Below are 11,053 nucleotides of genomic sequence, written 5' to 3'. Positions count from 1 at the left end.
ACACCATTCGACTGCGGATGGTAAGGTAGATGATGATGCCACTGAATATTGTGCTCCGTCACAAACCGCTCTAAACTTCTGGAGTTAAAAGGTGGTCCTCCATCGGAATGTATGACATGGGGTACTTGCCAATGAGCAAAGGCAAGCTGTAGACATCCCTGAATTACAGGAGCGGTGGTCTTCCTCGTGGGGAGAACGAGGATTGGACAGGTTCCCAGGTCCACAATTGCTAATCCCTTATTCGGTGGTTTGGCTCCTGGGAGTGGCCCGAACAGGTCCACTTGCCACACCTTTCCTGGAGCAAAGTGTGCTGGGTCATAGACGCCTCTTTGGTGCTTGTGATGCACCAGTTTCTCTCGTGCACAAGCGGAGCAGGCTTGGACTATCTTTCTCCATTGTTTTACATTCGGTCCTTCGCTGCCTTCTTTCCTCCAGCGTGCTTGTGCTCTTTTTGCTCCAAGGTGTCCCCAGCGCTCGTGGAGCCAAGTGAGAAAGAGATCAATGTCTACAACGTCAGCGACGTGTAACTGAGGCACTTCCTTCTCATCCATGGATCCTTGGTGTGCCAGCAGCTGATCTTTAATGACATGTACAGGATCTGTATCGGGTTGGTGAGACCGCGTGTGTTTAATCAAGGGGCGAACAGAGAAGTGTGACAAAATGGTCTTGACATCGTCCCTGAGAGTCGTGTGTTCCATAGCTTGTGCCTTTCCGGTGACAATCCTGTATATGTATTCTGAATCTACGGCTATAACAGGTACCGGAAGCGTCCCGTCGTGGTGACAGTAGGCATGTTCAAGAGCTAGTTGGAAACCTCGTAGTTCAGATGCTTGAACTGACTCTTCTGGATGGGACGTTTTGAGCTTGTAGTCATGACAAGGGTCACAATAATATCCATATCCTCTGCTATTGCGGGATGTACCATCTGAAGCTATCCATGCTGGGGACGTGTTCCCATACAATCGCAGGACACTGGAATCGTCTTCTTCAGTGACCGAGATCACCTCTCCATCAGCAACTTCCCACGGTGACCAGTGATACTGGTGACGAAGGACTAGGGCGCTCCAAGTCTTCTCCGTGCCCTGATATTCTGGATGGACCCTGCTAGGATTAAGCAGTCCTAGTGTGGTGCCGCCAGGTGCGACAAACACACCTGGGCTCGTTGCAAGGTGTTCCCCCAGTTGGGCTGCGAGCGTAACCTTTCCTAGACAACCATATCGATGTTGGTGGCTTTTTAGTGTGCGATGACCCGTATATGTGAGTTCCCCCGTTTCGGTGTCTTTGGCTGTAAACCAGATATGCTCCGTGGTGTAGCCTACATGGATCGTCAGGAGGCTACCGGCGGGGGACGCGATCAGGCGCATCGCTTTGACCTCTGCCATAACCTGTTCTAGTGCAGCTTGGTCATGCTTACTCCATGGGACTCTACGTCGCGTCTTCTTACGGATTTGCTGTTGCAGACGCTGGATAACTTTTAGATGTGATGGCGCCATGAAGTTACGGAAACAGTTTAGCTGGCCTAGCAAGCCTTGAAAGTCTGTCTGCGTAGTCGGCCAAGACGAGGACAACTCTGGGGTAGCATTGTGTGCTGGCCCCGATCGCCATGGTCCAGTGAATCGTGTCCCTAAAAACTTGATGTCCGAGGACGGCTCACTCATGGACTTTGTCGGATTCACTGTCCATCCTTGATCGCTCAAGTGGTCCTTTAGGTTTGCAGTAGTGATGTGGACCGCGGCACGCTCGTGCCCAATAATAACAACATCATCAACATAGGTCCAGATGTGGACGTCTGCAGTCTTTGGGCGGGTACGGAGAAAGCTGTCGATTGTCCCATTCATCGCTGCAATTGCTAGGGCTGGTGCGTTGCAGTAACCTTGGGGACAAACCTTCCAGGAAAACATCTGTCCGCCTACACACATATTAAGGATCCCATATGGATCATGTATAGGAATCGAGCAAAACATGTCCTTTAAATCGAGCGTGGTGGCAAACCACTCTCCGCTTCTCTGTATCTGGGCCATGCCGTCAAGGATATCCAAGACAGTTTGCATTGCGGGCATCTGGAGCGGCTTACAGCGATGATTCGCTTGTCGGTAGTCCACCGCTAGACGAGCCTCCGTCGGCTTTCCCGGTTTGGGGATTCCCCATCCGGCTGAGAGGTAGGTGGAGGACTTCACAGGTTGGATGCACTCTCGCTTGCACAAATCAGCCAGAAGATCTCGGATTTGGAGCTGCAAATCAGTGCTCATCGGGATTGGCTGGTACCGCCAGGGTGTAGAGCTCGCTACCATTGGCTGGTGTTTTTCCCCTGATGTCACAGTCAATGGGAGTGCTAGATATATGACGTCCTTTAAGGCCAATGTCTTTATCGCAGAGATACCCAAGATGTTTATGCCCCCTAAGACTCCATGCAATACCCTTTTGTTCATCCAAAACTTGACCACGGGCGCAGATGTCACGGCATTCAGCCCTTGTACGAAGATGACCTTGGATGTCTTAACGTGGGGTGTCTCAGATCTCAACACATTTACTTGAGCTCCCGTACCTAGCAAAATGCATATAGGCGTAGGGTTAGAATCTGCAGAAGTGGCATGCGGGCATTCATCATCGGTAGGTCGGCTGTCATCGCCCGTCTCAACGACCGCTACTCGTTTTTTTCCCTGTCTAGCTCCTGCTCCCTAAGCTTGAAGCCTAGGTTCAGTGCCAGCATCCTTTGCCCCTCATCTTCTAACCCATGAAGCTGATTCTTTGTCAGACCGCTCTTGCTTAGCAGGAAACTGAACATAGCGAGTTCCTTAAGTGTGCGGTCTGGTGGTCGTCCACGCGGTGAACGATCAGTTCGGGGTTTTCCAGGCGTTGCTTTCCACACTCCTATGACCTGTACCTCCTGTACCCTCGCTGGCAAGGTAGGCTTGGTTTTTCGCGCTGTGGTAAGCTTTCCCAGACTGCTAAGAACATTCCCTATCAGCCCTCCTACCAGTGGGTGTAATAACAAGCGGAACATGAGTGCATTTATTCCTCCATAAATCTCAACGCAGGCCTCCACTGCCGACGTGGATACAGGAATTTTACCAGGATCGTTACACCAGCGATGCGGCCAAACATTATTCGCCTGAATTGAAGTCAGGGTTAGTGGGTACTGTCCGGCATCCCAAGTTAAATAACTAGCTCCCGCTATCGCATACAGGAGCTGTGCAGGCGATGGGTCATCAGGTGGATCCGCATGCCAAGCATGGGCTCGACTTAACAGTGCCGGAACCGTGGCAGCACATAGAGGAATCGGCCAGGCCTGATTGTGTAGTACTTGAGTCGTGTCGCTGCACGCTCCTCCACTCCATGTGGGCTGGCGCATTAGGGTAGCACACTCCTCCGGGTCCACTAAATCTGACCCGTGCTCCAGTATCAGTCGTCCCAGCCATATTGTCAATGTTTCACCCGGATTCAATTGGGTATCTCTTGTCAATTCTTGGAGTTCCCTCTAGTGCATGTGCGGAAGGTAGTGAAGGTGCGGGTTCCTGCGCTATCGATGACAGTCTTCACTATGGCTATAGGGTTCGCATGCAAAACGGGTGTGCCTGTGTCGGCGGGGAGGGTGGAGCATGGCTCCAGTAGGATGTTATATGGAGGCGGTTCCTCGGGCGGGGCCGACGGGGTCCCTCTATTGCCAGGGTTTCCCGCCCGGGGCTCTTTGGCCACACCTTCTTCTTTGCCTGCGGCGCCATCTTTAAGCGGCAGCTCAGGCTGTGCAGCACTCTGCTGCTTGGTCATTCTAGTCAGTGTATCTATTATGCTGGCTTGGTTCACCGCATGCCGCAGCAACGTGGTCACTGAGTGAAACAGGATATTAATCATCTTCCCCTTGTTCCACCTCTGTCCTGTCCACCCCGTGGCATCCCGTCCATCAGCCTTGAGACTCTCACGGAGTGCCATTAGGATTTCATTCTCGGTGCCCCCGAGATCGAGATCGGGGCATTTGAATTTATCGGGAGGGGTTTTGCAGCCGCTCCCTTCCTTTAGGTACTGAATACACTTGGCATACTCTTTTGCGGGAGTACAGTCATCCGTACCTGCAAGCCTGACGCGGCTAAGTAACGCCTCGGGCTTTTTATCGGGTGGATGATAAAGAACTGCGGGGCTGGAAAGGAGACATCCTAGGGCCGCGGGACTGAGGCCCGACACGACCTATTCCTTAGGCGGCTCCTCACTATCTTCGGTCGGGCGGATGGAAACATAGCCTCCCATCTTCCCGTCTTGCCCAGCTTGATGATACACCACATGAGCCCATAAATCATCAGCGTTCATGGTTGGGGGCCGGTAATGGTTTCCCCACTGGCAATGCCTAATTAACTCGTCGGCATCTCCTTCATTTCCCCTTTTCCCCGAGGATCCCATCCTCGTCACCATGTGCAACCTAACTATGGGTGGTTGAGCCCAATTCACTCGAGTAGGTCGGGGACAAAAGGGTTCGGGCCTTTCCTCCTACTTCTGTTTCTCCCTCTGTCAACAGGAACACACCGGGGAGGCAGTGAGATAAGAAAATCGCTTTACTCACTATTTCAGGCAACAATCTCGTACAGCTGTATCAGGAATCTAGTTCGCCAATTCCTCGGGAGCTCTTGAATATGCTTAGTTGGTATACCAAATCGTGATGGGGCCGTCCAAGTTTTCTCGGACGCAAGACCTCCAGCGAGGGTGATCAGTCCTCTCCAATATTACGCGGGTCCCCCCCGTTGTTTTGGCGCACTCCCCTTTTTAACCGGGCAGCGTCTGCCCGCCCCCTGCTAATCAGCATGAGCGGGAACGCTGCTAACTGCGCCCATCACTTCTCCTCCTGCTATGAGCATGGCTTGCTCTCACGTTGGTGTTTGGTCATATCTTTCTCATTTCTTTACCACACCTGGGATACTTGGGGGAAGGTTCAGGTTGTGCGGGCCGGGAGCGGTCCGAGGCTTTTCGGGGGCGCGCAGCGCAGGCTGTGGCCAGCAGCCCTGGCACGTGGGTCGGGGAATGCAGGCCGGCGGACTAGAATTAGGCACAGATGCGTAGAGGTTGATTAAAGATTATTTTACTTACACCGTAGATGGTCACGGTGCAGGCAGGAAAACTTGCTTGCGTTGCAGTTACAGAAAGGAAAGAAGAAGAGCGGACAAGAGTTCCTTCCACATGAACTCTAGCCAAATCCGGCTGAAGGCTCTAAAAACGCGGGCTCGTCGTGTCAACCAAAGAAAACAACTCGGAGAAGAGCTCTGGATACGCTTCACACGAAGTTTGCTAGGCTCCGGAGAACTTGCGCGCAGGGAAGGGGTTCGTCGAGGGATCGCGCTCGGTGACGGGGAGAGGCCAGAGGTTGATCAGACCCCTATAGCCTTCTTAAGGCACACGCTGGGTCCATTAGGCTCCACAGCGCTTAGAGTTCTTCACGAGACGTGAAGTCCTCCTCCTCCAGATGGTTGTGGAGTCCTCCAACTTGGTCGGAAACCACTCAAGCTCTTATACGGCTAGCAAGCCAATCGCTAGCCACCACGTGGGAATAATTTAGAACTGGCCAATAGTGGTACACAAATTTACATGCGGATGGCGGGAACTTCTTTGCACCGGGGTTTTCTCTTTGCAACTGAGAAATGTACCCTGCAAAGAAAGCTCCTCGTGGCGGGAAATAATTCAGCAGTGCCGAAGCGCGCACACACAAAATCACACCCTTGGATTGTGACACAGGTGAGAGAGAGAGAGAGAGTTAAAGTGTAGAGTGAAAGTTGCCAGAACTGGGATGCCAGAACTGAAAGTGAAAGTTGTCTGTATCTGGTGCATATATGGCACCAAATCTGGACTTAAGGGGCCATGCATCATTTTCACTTGGAGTGGTAGAAAGCACAACTGGAATCTCAAACTCTCCGGCAGCAAGGGAAGAAAAACCTGTGTATGGTTTAAAGGCTTTCCCTGATGTCTGGAAATTGTATTTTTGTTTGGTTTTGTATGACTTCACACTCTCTTTGTGTGCTCCACTTCTTATTCCTATGAAATACTATGCTTTATCAGTATCTCCTGTGTCTGGTTTCTATTTTTCAGATCTATTCCTTGTTTCTATCATTGCAACTTACATGTCATTTGGCAACAGGGATCTCTAATTTTCCAGTTCCAAGTTTTAATGCTCTATTAGCTTTACAATTAGGTGAATCACACCCAGAAATTTAATTTCTAGTCCTGTTATTATCACAAGGGCATTGAGCAATAAAGCATAAATCTAGATTATTTAATTTTCCCCAAGCAACTGGATAGAGGCAGAAAGGGATTTAATTGTCTGCTCCACTGAAGGCATCAAGTTCTCCATCTGATGGTGATAGAGTTTCTGTCCCTTTAATCTTTTCTGTTGGGTGGCTACTAGAATTAAGGGAGGTCTCTGAAACTCAAGGTCTTTCAAGCAGCTAAGCAGTTTCTACTTTTTCCTGCAATCCTACAGAAGGAAACCACCCAAATATGAGTTCTCGGCAAATGCAACAGGGCACTACTGCCTCCAATAACAGAGTTGCAGACAGGCCCTGGGCTCCTCCTTTTTCACAGAGATGTGTTTAAAAATAGGACTGCAGATCAGTTCTGCTTCAGCGTGATTTGTTTTAATTTTCATAAGCTTTCGTCCAATCCAAAGTAAGGGGTTGGAGCGATTGGGAGGGAGACAGGAGGCTGCTCTCTGTTTCCAAAGTATGGGAGGGAAGGGTTGGAGAGATTTGAATGCTCAGATTATCTTTCTGGAATGCAGAAAGCACATTATTATCAGTCATGAAGCTGTGGCTGGAAAGGACCAGGTGCGCTATATGAGAAAAAATAGCAAACACCTCATCTGGGATAGGAGGAAAGAAAAGGGCACCCAGGCATGGTCCAGGGATGATTTTCTTTGTGTAGGAATTGAGTGGGAACTGAGTAATGCTACGTGTGGGGCTCTGCACAGAAGGGAATTTAACCAACAGGTTTGCAAATAAGGAATGGAGAGAAGAAAAAACCCAGGAGACAAATCTTATGCTGCAGAGTAATTTTAATGCACAGAAGAAATTGAGTACACAGACACAGAAGGGATACAGGGGAGAGAGCAAATACTCGCAAGGTTTTCCAAAGGGCCACAACTGGGATTCTGCTTCTGGCCCATTTTGTACAAGGTGTGCTTCTCTCTTTGCAGCTGCTGACTTTTACTACAAAGCTGTTTCCATCTATGCATTAACTTCTATTCTTCCTGAATAATGTCAAATGCGGCAAAGCACAATGTAAGGAGGGGAATAAGCAGCTTCTCCATGATGCAGTTTGTTTAGCTATGTTTCTAGTTAGAAGCAAAGGATAAAACAGCTTCTCTTTTGACACCAAGACCCTTTTGCACCACTGTGGCTGTGTCAGGTGGTCTGCAGTGGGTTACAAGTGGAATCTAAGGAAGCAGAGGCTTCTGTTTAAATAACTGAACAGCATGAAGAGGCCTTCATGCTTAACAGTGCGGAGAATACAAAGTTCCTAGAATGACAAAAAAAAGCATGGGAAACACATGTATGGGGGAGGGAGTCTTGTAGCAGTGCTGAGCCCTCACAATGGAGGTGCTGAGTGCTTAGCACTGCTCCAAGCCTTGTCCTTCGGGATAGCCGTGAATCTGTGACTTGTTTTTCATGTCTGTGTTGCTCCAAGTGCCATGGATATTCAGGGGAGATTTAGCATGGCCAGCAGTTGCCATAGCTGTACTTATGGCCCCAGCGGGAAGAGTAAGGATAGCAGCCACCAAGACCGTACAAGCCCCCATAGCCGTAGCAGTTGTCATAGATATATGGCCTTCTGTAGGTGCATGGGTCCCAGCAACCAGACCAAGATGGCCTTCGGTAGGTGCATGGGTCCCAGCAACAATTCCAATATGGCCTTCTATAGCAAGGGTCCCAACAGCCCTGGTAACACAGGTCTTCAATTGTGTCCAGGCTGTCAAACATCTTGCTGTGCTGGAGGTGAACCTGAAACACATGGCAGGGAGCAGAGGAGACATGACACATGTGCAGTTCTGATGGGATCAAGGCTCAAAACTTGGGGGCAACTCTCAGGGCAATCTGGTTGAGACCCAGAGACTGGGGAATGGAGCAGGGAAATGCTGACCTCAGCCCTCCTTTCTGCCTGTGTCGCTGCTCTCCTTTCCTCCCTCCCGTCTCTTTGCTCCACTTGCCCTCAGCCTCTCACTTTCTTTGCCTTCGAAATGCTGGCTGGAAAGCAGGCTCCAGGCCCCTGTGGGGCAGCTGCAGCAGGAGTGGGGCAGGGAGCCTTTAGTCCAGGCCAAGGCAGCCCCCGGCCTGATGGCGCAGGCACAGTCCTGGGATGTGGGGAATGTGCATTCAATTCAGGACCCAGAACCCAAGTCTCCCTCTTTCTGTCTCCTGCCATTGGGATCTGGGGCCAAAGGTGGATTGCACCTCTGACACTTGTTGCACTGCAGGAAGGGTTCAGCCTTACGCAGTTGCCAGTTTTGGATCCCACAGTCCTGGGCAAAGTCAGGGCTGTGGGGAATCACCCCAATTGGGGTGAGAGGTGAGATGTTGGATATTGCTCCCTCTTTTCTGGGCTTTGCAGTGGCTTAGCATGCTGCCTGCTTTGGCTTGGGGGAGCTTGAGTCTCTTCATTTGAGCTAAAGGGACCCTGGATACCTAACTCAGGATTTTGATTGTCACCCAGACTGCGCACACCTACTCGTTGCACAACCCATGCCACACCATCACCTCAGCTGGTCCCTCTTCTCTCTGGCCACTAGTGTCCCAAATGCCCTTGAAATGCCAACCTCACCTGTGGGCACCCTAATTCATGCCACCCACCAGCTGCAACAAAAGCTGCAAAAACAACGGAAAGATCCTGAGCATTGAATACAAGTTCAATTATTAAATTTAAAACCTAAAGCAAAATAGTTGTAATAGATCAAGCTAAATTGGACTTACCCGGCTCACTGAAGAGAGAAGTCAAGAAATGATTAAATCACCCTCATCTGTGAGACCTTTTATACAGTTCTTAGGCCGCCGGGAGTGTTTGAGGCATCTTCTGTGCTCGAGGTCCTTATTAGCGATGAAACAAATTTTGTCATGTGTGTCATTCCTCCAAATGCTGTAATCGTTTCACTCCGTGTTTGTGATTATTGTGTTTTTTAATTTAAGTTATAACCTGCAAATTACACCCCTAGGTGCCTTTAAAATTAAAACCTTATGGATCAAATAGTCTTGTTGTCTGACTCTACTGTATTCATTAGAGTTGAAAGATTGGGGGTAAATCTGCTGGCTACCCAGAGCAGTCGGTACTGGTACAATTTGCTGTCATGTGCGTGAATCCAGTTTCGTCCACGCTCTTTTGTGTTAGGGGTTCGGAAACCCAAAGGGAGGAAGGAGCCATTGTTTAGTATGCTCATATGTGCAGCTACATTTTTCTGATTCAATGCCCACCCAACCAATGGATGTCAACCCATTGACTGGTGGATGGACTTCAAATGCTTCCCAGAACTAATGAACCATGCTTATGATTTTTAAAAACCTGGAGTGACTTCAGCTTTGATCATGTATTACTTTATTTTGTTTGTGGGATTTTTTTTGGGGGGGGGGGGGGAGGGAGGGGGAGGTGAGGTGTCTAGGTTGAATTCCCCATCATGTAAATTAGAAATTCATTTTTTATTGACCTCCTGTGGTTTCACAAGTGTGGTGGTATCAGGATTCATGGGAAACCAGTATTGCTGAGCTGCCTGCTGGTGATTGCTGGGGATGGCTTTAGGACAAAATAAAGCATGGGGTCTTATGAAAGCTCTAAGTTTCAGCCATGAAGCTATCTGGGATGAGCATCGTCATCTTTTTCTATGCCTAGCCAAGACAATTGTTGGCATCTTCATATATTTCAAATATGAAGCCTAGGCAGATATGCAAGTGAGAGAGAATAAAACATTGTTGGTCACCTAGAAGCTGCAGAAGCGAGGGGCAGGGGAGAGAACAGTTTGGGTTTATCTGTTTCACTATTCTTCCCCTTAACATGCCCTCTGCCACTGTAAGACACCTGTGACCTGCCGGATGGTCCTGTGATGTGTCTCAGTCTGGCATTTCTTGTGTTCTTTATGAATGGAAGTGGGTAGAGATGATTAAGCTAATCTGAATGCTGAGCAGACTTGGTGTGTGATAGGAGCCATGTTTTGCAAAGAGCTTGAAACCCTGTTACAGAAAACCACTCCAAAAAAGTTTTCATTTAATTTGGGAAAGGAGAAGAGTATTTCTCTCTTTCTTGTGTCGTATGTCTCCTGTCTCTCTTTCTTTCTCTCCTTCAAGAGTCCTTGAAGTTGATTGCTGTGTTAAGTAATAGCACCAGCAGATCTGGCTGTGAACTTTAAAAGAGAATTGTTTATTAAAAGAGAGAGAAACCTGCGGCTGCTTTTGAAATGCAAATCAGACAGCACCAAATTGCAATGCAATAACAACTCATGACCTAAGGATGGCTTACAGATCTGCATTTTGATTTTGATCCGCATTTTTACAGTGTCTGTATTGCTACATACAGGGTGTCCTCCAGTTTGAACTTTGTAGTAATATAATGATTTGGTGCTGTGACAGCTTTAATACATGTTAATGAAGAGCTTTGATTCCCTCAATATGGAGAAAATTAGAATATCCACTGTGTCTGTTATTATCCTTATTTTGTGTGAAACTAAGTAGTGAGACCTTGAGTTGAAGGTCACTTGACTGTCATTAAATGACTTTATAAACTCGATGATCCTGACTGCTACATGTGCAATGTGAAACCGACTCTGTGAGCCCCGGGACATTATGTCGCAAAATAACATTAGAGCAATTCCCTATTAAAGGAGGTTTGGCAGTTAAAATGTCTAAATGTATCGTTGACAGGCTAATAATTATTCCAGAGCCATGCTCATGTTTGGTTTTCATATCTTTTGTTTTTTTTCGGGGGAGCATCTTCTGGGTCACTTTCTGAAGTAAACAATGGCCAAGTACATCATGTTGCCATCTCCTTTCACTTCACGTCCTTTGCGCAGGAAAAGGAGACTTCTGCTAAGGAAATAGCAAGT

This window comes from Alligator sinensis, unplaced genomic scaffold (genome assembly GCF_000455745.1).
Source record: "Alligator sinensis unplaced genomic scaffold, ASM45574v1 scaffold1654_1, whole genome shotgun sequence".
In the NCBI taxonomy this organism is placed as follows: Eukaryota; Metazoa; Chordata; order Crocodylia; family Alligatoridae; genus Alligator; species Alligator sinensis.
Note: the sequence above shows the minus strand (reverse complement) of the source record.